Source organism: Balaenoptera borealis (genome assembly GCF_965194805.1).
Source record: "Balaenoptera borealis genome assembly, chromosome: 8".
Lineage (NCBI taxonomy): Eukaryota > Metazoa > Chordata > Mammalia > Artiodactyla > Balaenopteridae > Balaenoptera > Balaenoptera borealis.
The window spans coordinates 43,777,876-43,786,725 of record NC_138865.1 but is presented as its reverse complement, the minus strand read 5'-3'; the positions used below and the strand labels follow the sequence as shown (position 1 = coordinate 43,786,725).

The 8,850-nt window shown below is 36.5% G+C and overlaps 1 long non-coding RNA gene across 1 annotated transcript; it reads left to right on the top strand.

The window, feature by feature from the left end:
- Nucleotides 1–362: 362 nt before the first annotated feature.
- Nucleotides 363–7,269, top strand: LOC309633554. The gene is made up of 2 exons (XR_014247607.1): nt 363–4,934; nt 4,991–7,269. It is a non-coding gene; the product is annotated as an uncharacterized lncRNA (long non-coding RNA).
- The last annotated feature ends 1,581 nt before the right edge of the window (nt 7,270–8,850 follow it).

The following is an 8,850-nucleotide window of genomic DNA, read 5'->3' as shown; positions in this document are numbered from 1 at the left end:
TATAAAAGAAGAAACAAAATGCTACTTTTGCAAAAAAAATAATTAAACATGTTTATCAAAAATCAATTGATAGGGCTTCCCTGGTGGCGCAGTGGTTGAGAGTCTGCCTGCCAATGCAGGGGACACGGGTTCGAGCCCTGGTCTGGGAAGATCCCACATGCCACGGAGCGACTGGGCCCGTGAGCCACAATTACTGAGCCTGCGCGTCTGGAGCCTGTGCTCCGCAACAAGAGAGGCCGCGATAGTGAGAGGCCCGCGCACTGCGATGAAGAATGGCCCCCACTTGCCGCAACTGGAGAGAGCCCTCACACAGAAACGAAGACCCAACACAGCCATAAATACATAAATAAATAAATAAAATATTAAAAAAAAATCAATTGATATGGTTGAATTCTATCAATTTTGGACAATTTCCTTTTAGAAAGTATAATCATTTCCCAAGACTTATTAAAAGTAACTTACTCCTAACAATGTGTGCTGTGGTGCCAGGAAGTTATAATGAAAATACAATAAAATGTGTGCTCTAGGAAATACCATAAGCTAGCTTCACATTTATGTGTGAGGAGACAGCAGGCTCAGAACTGTGGGAAGGGTTAAGACATTCAGTTAAACGGTGGAAAACACTGTTAAACCAAGAAAAAGTTTTAGTTCCCAAAATGGCTTAATTTGTTAACTAAAGGTAATCTAACAAATCATTTCAGGTAAAATTCCTATAATTTGCAATCAGTTTGTGTATATATTTCTGCACATGTTTTCTTTGTTTACTTTCTTTTTAGGTAAATACAAACTTTATTTGTGAATTCTTACCCCACTTATTTATTTATTTATTTATTTATTTATCTTTGCTTGTTTTGTTTGTTGAATTTTGGGGGCTATTTTATCCTCTTCTTTCATTTTTCCCCCCCAAGAGATATTTTGCCAGAGGGCTGAGTTTCTTACCTATTTAAAGTTTGATAATAGGTTGAGATCATTCTGACATTCCCCTAGTCATTTCACTTTATTGGATAAAACTGCATGGATTAGTAGGCCAGAGCTCCAGCTATCCTGAGGGAAGCCTTAGAGGGAAACAGCTATTACATGACATGGTTCGATTTGCCTTTTGCCCCAGTACCCAAATCAGATGACCAATTTGCACATCAGAACCACTGAGGACCTCCACCACTTTCCTCTGGCTTCCCACTGCTTAGACCAGTTCTCAGCAAGAGTGCCAAGAATATACAATGGGGAAAGGATAGGCTCTTCAACAAATAGTGTTGGGAAAACTGAATATCCACATGCAAAAAAGATGAAACTGGACCCCAGTCTTACATCATATACAAAAATCAACTCAAAATGCATTAAGACCTTAAATTTAAGACATGAAACTGTAAAGCTCATAGGAAAAAACATAAGGAAAAAGCTTCCTGACACTGGTCTTGGCAATTTCTTGGATATGACACCAAAAGCACAGGCAAACAACAAAATTAGACAAGTGTGCCTACACCAAACTAAAAAGCTTTTGCATAGCAAAGGAAACAATCAAGAGTGAAAAGTCAACCCATAAAGAGGGAGAAAATATTTGCAAAAGAATTGAAATCAGGATCTTAAAGAGATAGCTGCACCCTTATGTTCACTGCAGCATTATTCACAACAGTTAGGATATAGAAACAACCCAAATGTCCATTGACAGATGCTTTTGATGATATTAGGCATGAGGTCTGGCAGTCTGATTCCATAGTCCACTTTTACTGCAACTAGACTGCTCTCACCAACCCTGCTGGGTACAGTGCACAACTCCCCATTTCCCCCCTTCCCTAAACCCTGGCAACCACCATCATCCACTTTCTACTTTTAAGATTTTGACTACTTTAGATACCTCATTTAAATGGCATCATGCAATGTTTGTCCTTCTACAACTGGCTTATTTCATTTAGCATAATATCCTTCAGGTTCATCGGTCTTATTATAAATGGAAGTATTTCTTTTTTTAAGACTGAGTGATATTCCATTGTACGTATATATCACATTTTCTTTATCCATTCTATTTTATTTTATCCATAATCTCAAGGAAGTTCATATTTTATAAGGAATTAGGGGAGTAAACCCCAATCACCAGTTATAATATCATATAGGAATGAAGTAAAACTCCCTTGTTAAAAAATGATTTTTATAGTTTGAATTTTTGATAAAACCATAAATTTCTGGATAGACATATTTAATGACATAAGTATAGAATATACGTTGATATTAATTTAATAGTAAAATATCCTGTAAAATGTGATTTTTTTTTTTAAACCTCACAAAGCAGCTTACTCTTTTGGCCTTATTGTTGGGATACAGAGCTTATTATGCATTTGAAACTAGGCTAGATCAAATTTTTAAAGAGACATTACTGGTCTCAATTCCTTTTTTTTTTTTAATTTATTTTTTATTCAAGTATAGTTGAATTACAATGTTGTGTTAATTACTGCTGTACAGCAAAGTGACTCAGTTATACATATAAATACATTCTTTTTCATATTCTTTTCCATTACGGTTTATCAAAGGATATTGAATATAGTTCTCTGTGCTATACAGTAGGACCTTGTTTATCTGCTCTATATTATACCAGTTTGCATCTGCTAATCCCAAACTCCCATTTTTAATGTAATTTTTATATTAAACTCTTAATAGCTGTAGAAGTACATAAAATACATCAGGCACTGGAGAACTTTTTCATGAGACTGTAGCACAATTTGTAACAAAGTAGCAAAATCACTAGAATGTGTATTTGCCCCAATTCAAAATAGCATCTTGAGGCATATTCATCTTGCCTATCACTTTGCCAATCAATGAGAAGAAAAATAAAAACTTTGACCAGTGGAAGAGACAAGTCAAGTTCTCCTGAATTAATATTTTTGGTTTGTGATTTGGAGGAGAGAATAAAAACTGAAACAGTTCCTTTACAAAATACTCCAGTACCATTGATAATGCTTTTAAATGTGTTATATGATATGCCAAGTGATGCTATTTCCCTTCAGCATACAGTTGGATAAACACCTTTCATCTCAGTGCAACATGTTCTTATTTTTTTATACCATGTGTTTGCTGATGCCATAAAAGGATAGCTTTTACATGAACCTCTTTGGGACACTGCATAAGGTTTGACCAGAGGCACCAGGATGAAGGTTACTTTATGGAGTCATCTAACACACAACTACGTTTGACATCCTCAGAATGTGAAATGCTTCCTTAATTATCAAAATTTCATTTAGTTGAATAACCCAGGAGATATGTGGAATTATTGAGAATCTGCGATATGTGGCAACACATTATGAATTTGATGTGTCTTAGGATATAACTCCTTGCTTTCCAAGTTTGCATGAATGTACCAAAGACTTTTCCTACTATCCTGGAATTTTATACTGCAGTGAGTGAACCACGGATTTTCATGTACTGAATAAAGAAAGAAAATGAGTAAATGAAAGCTCTTCTCTATAATATTCAAATGAGTTTAAAATTGACAAATTGGGACTTCCCTGGTGGCGCAATGGTTAAGAATCCACCTGATAACGCAGGGGACACGGGTTCGAGCCCTGGTCCAGGAAGATCCCACATGCCACGGAGCAACTAAGCCCATGTGCCACAACTACTGAGCCTGTGTGCCACAACTACTGAAGCCCGCATGCCTAGAGTCCATGCACCGCAACGAAGAGTAGCCCCAGCTCCCCACAACTAGAGAAAGCCGGCACACAGCAATGAAGACCCAACGCAGCCAAAAATAAATTAATTAATTAATTAAAAAAATAAAATAAAATTGACAAACTTTGATGGGGTTAATTGTAGTTTGAGAATAAGATAAAATTTTTTGAACAGAAATTGAAGAACAGAAACTAAAAAAAAAAAAATATACAAGAAGGAAATTCAGTTGTGACTTGCTTAATTTAGCAAAAAAGTTCTGGGCATTTTGAACATGGCAAACCTTTCAATTCTAGGCCCTTCAGTCACCCTTCCAGACACTTCTGAAACACATTGTTTTAGTCATATGGAAGGAAAGGATGAAAGAGAACCACTATGTGATATTTTCAGTAGAAGAGGAAATAGTTTAGAATCTTGGTATCAAAAGCACAAACATTTACAGGTAACTAGATCCAACTGACATCTGTGGAATACACAATCCAATGAAAGCAAAGTAAACATTATTCTTAGGCTTGAATAGAATATTAACCAATATAGATAACATATTCAGTCAAAAAACACATATTAACACATTTAAAATAACTGAAATAATACAAATTATGGTCTCAAAACACTAGTAATCAATATAAGAAAGGTATCTGGTTAACCTCAAAATACTTGGAAATTAAACAACACACTTTTAATTAAAATGAAAACTTTGGGTGTCAATTGCAATATGTAAAGAGCTTAAAAGTCATCACTCCCATCCTTACAAGAAGAAAAATTTGGGCAAAATGAAAATCAATGAGTTTTCTTGTACCTATCAGAGAAACTAGATGTGCAGGACAAACCATCATCCCCAAACTGGGTGAGACAAGTGAATCCAAAGTGTCACAGCTGACTCTTACCTGGACCAGTAGCCACTGGAACCATAAACTGGTAAGATTAGTTGAGAGTGAGAAACTCCTGGTGACCCACCACCAGGGATGGGGGTGGAGGGTGGCACGTTTTCATGGGATTTATATCCAGGAAATCCACTAGGTTCTCAAAATGAAGATCCAAAGAGTAGCCCATGCAGTCTGGCAACGGAAGGGGAGAGTAATTCTTTTATAACACACTCAGAGCCTTCTCCATGGAAAGGTCTCCTCTGTAGGAGGAGAGACTTTACTACAGCCTTATCCCAGAGCCATGCGGGCTAGAGGCATTCTTCTCATCCCAGTGCCACTGAGCCTTCTATCTCACTTAAAGTATGATACTATACAAGAAAGATACTATACAAGAAAAAACATTCATGAGAGGCATATGCCAAAAAACATTCATGAGAGGCATATGCCAAAAAAAACATTCATGAGAGGCATATGCCAAAAATACAAATGCAGTGAAATATGGAGATTTAATTGAAAGATTACACAATGTACACTCTCCCTCATACATTACCAGACAACCATCAGGGGCCTAGTATAATAATAGAGGACCACAGGTGAAAATGCTACAAGACACAGGCTCTCTCGGAGGAGGAGTACACAGGGAAGTCCAAAGTCAAGAGGGGAGACAAAAAGGACCCTAGAAGAATTTGAGTCTCTGAAACCTACAGCTAAAGTGAACATTAAACAAAGCCCAACTCCTAGACAGATTAGCATAAATCTGAGCACTATTAGAGCACTATTTACCTCAGTTCATACTATGTAACATAATGTCTGGCTTTTGGCAAAAAAAAATATAAGGCACACAGAAAGTCAAGAAAAATCAGTCACACCTAACTCAGATATGACAGATGTTGAAATTATCAGAGAGAAAATTTTAAATAGCTATGATTAATATGTTAAGGAAAAAAAAAAACAGACAACATGTAAGAACAGATGAATAGTGTAAGGAAAGATGGAAATTCTAAGAAAGGATAAAAGTTAAATGCTAGAAATCCAAAACCCTGTAACAAAAATGAAAAAAATGCCTTTATGGGCTCATTAGTAGATTCACCATGGCTGAAGGAATAATCAGTGAACTTAAAGATTTGTTAATAAAAACATCCCAAAGTGAAATGCAAAGACAAAAAAAGAATGAAAAAGATCTAAGATCCAGGAACTATAGGAAATTTTTAAAAGATATAATATCCACATTATTGGAATAAAAGAAAAAGAGGAAAGAAAAATACACACACATATATGATAATATTTGAATAATTATCAAAAAATTTCCAAACTTAATGACAGATACCAAATCCAAAAAATCTACACCTAGGTATATCATAATCAACCAGCAGAAAACCAAAGACAAAGAAAAATGTTGAAAGGAGCCAGAAAACAAATTACCTATAGAGGAATAAGGACAGCAATTACAGTGGACTTCTCATCAGAAACCATGTAACATTCTACAAAGCTCCTCAGCAGTATTCCTGGAAATGTGGGCTGCGTTCCCAATGGTCACCATAGTCACAGGGCAATTTAAAATGCCACAGTGCTTTCTTACTGTAAAGCAGCAGCTTGTTTCTTCAATAAGCTTTCCCTTGCTGGTTGCGAGTGTTTGACTAGATTCCAGAGTTCTGCAAAAGATGATTCTGACAATTTTGCCAGCTCATTAACAGCTTTCGTGGAGAAGCAGAGCCCTGGAATTCCTTACTCCTCCATTTTGGTTGGCATCCCTATCTAAGAAAATTTGCCTATGCATGAATGTCTTTGCAGAATGCATGAATGAATTCATAATTTCTCAAGGTGCAAGTGTAAGTGAATTGCCACAGTTACCAAGCGTTACACAAAGTGTACAGGGAATAATAAAACCCTCAAAACATGAAATAAAGAAGCCCCAGAGGCAAAAGTAGTTCATTTCTTATTTCAGTCATTAAAAAAAAAGTCCTGGTTCAGTTCTGTGCTGACAAAACTGTTCTATCTTCTATAATGTAGTAATAAGAAAAGTCAAAAAATAAAATTCCAACTTCCAATAGGAAAGGAGACTGCCAGCAGAAACCTAACTTTGATTCACAGTTCATGAAGCACACGCAACAAGACCATCTCTTCAACTGGATCTTTATCATTAATACAGTCAATCCTCACTATCTACAGATTCCATATTTGTGAAGTCCCCTAATTGCTAAAATGGATTAGTAGCCCCCAAATCGATACTTGGGGGTGCTGTCATAGTCATTTGTGGGTCTGTGCAGTGTGGCAAAAACTTTGTTGTCCTACATAAACGTTCCCAGCTGAGGTTGACAAGGTGACACTCTCTGCCTTCTTGTTTCAGTTCTTCTATTGGAAACAAGTGTCCTTTGGGGGGGGGGGTCTATTTAAAGCCATTTTTTTTTTTGCATTTTGGGGGCTTTTTGTTGGTGATTCTGCTCTTACAATGGCCTCCAAGCATACTGCTGAAGCGCTGTCTAGGGTTCCTATGCGCTAAAGGCTGTGATGTGTCTTATGGAGAAAACGTGTTCAGGTGTGAGTTGTAAGGCTGTCAGCTGTGAGATCAATGCTACTGGATCAACAATAAGGTACACCCAGAAGAAGGAAGAGGAAATTCACCAATCTGTATGTGAAGCCGCCCCATAAAGGGCTATAGTAACATCTATAGCGTGTGATGAAATTGTGGAGAATATGGAAAAGTGGCTGAATTTGTGGATTCATGAGACAAAACTGAGTTGTTTTTTTTTTAAAAAAGCATATTTAGGCTGCACTGTAGAGGCTGAAAGCCAAAGGAACCTACGGTCACATTACTTAGGGTCAGGAAAATGTTAAACCCTTCCTTCCCTAACAGGGCTGACTGGCTCACATGTTTCAAAAGGCGATATTGTGGGGAAAATGTTAAACTTGCATGTGAGGCAGGTGCTACACAAATCAAAAGGCTGCAGAAATTTTTCAAATAATACCTGCTAAGTGCTATACAGGAAGAGAGTTATGCGGAAGAGGAGACTAACCTGTTTCACGAGAATTTGGCAACCAAACCTATATAACACAAATGGTGTTTCAATTGAAAAAAATGCGGTGACCAGAAGTTTGTAGGAACTTATAACCCTGTATTTCTCCTTGGAGCAATAGCTCAGTATTCAAAGAGTCAGTGTGCGTGGTGACTTGACAGAACGTAACTCCTACAAATTACTATACACATTGTGAGCAGTGGTTAAACCTCTGCAATACTCTGTAATAAAATGATCTCTGTCCTTTCATTAGAGGCTTAATTTTTTTAATGAATAAATCTATTGGATTATCCTAATTAAAGCATGTTTTACACCTGAAGGATTATACTTACTATTGGATTCTCTCTTCTCAAAAAAAGAAAAAAAAAATGGTTGCATGATTCTTCAGGGCTAAACCATCTGTATTGTAACAAAATATTTCTTGACAAATCTTAAGATTTCTGGTTATCTTGACAATAACAGAGCATTTGTCTGACTTTACATGGAGTATAGTATCACAGATACTTACTATTACTGAAATGTTTTCAATTGGATTGAGGTAGCACTGTGATGAGGTCTGCCAATAAAATTCAGAACAAAGCAAAGATGTAAGTCTTTGTTCTTGTAAATAGCAAGGCAGACTCTGCCATAGTTCAGCTCTTCTGAAAGCTGACACTTCAGACGTTTTAGATTCCTATAGAAATGGATGATTAACCATGATTTTTATATGCATGTTTTTCTTATTCTGATTTTTTTAAATAAATAGCTTTATGTCTTCCAACAGAGGGCTGGCTGTTACTGATTCCCTCACTTGACCATTCATTTTGCATTATTTAGTCAGGACTTTCTAATTCTTACTATTTATGGACCCGTATCTAAATTAAAACTATCTTAAAAATGTGCTCTTTCAGAAAAATTAATCATGTCTCCAGAAAGAAATATCATATATACAAAAATCCCCTTTTATTCTTCCTCACACTTCCAGAGAGTCCAAGAATTGTCCAAACTGAGAGAATAATGAAGATAAATGTGTAGTGAGAAAAACAATTTTAATCTATTGCCCTCCTGCAATTCAGATTTTTCAGGAAACTCCTGAACATCAGAAGGAAACAGGCACATCTGAGAATATTTCCCTCCAGGACAGCGTTTGCCTTAATAAAATACAAAGTCATGGGAGCAGAGTCTTCCTACTCCTCAAGAAGTGGTAAGGTTAGAAGTTAAGATGAATATATCTAGGTCAGTCTACAGATAGAACATCAAGGATTCCCAGGAATAGTTTCCCAAGCAAAAAGGAGAAAAGAATAAAAGAACTGACGTCAGAAACCGCTTTTTCA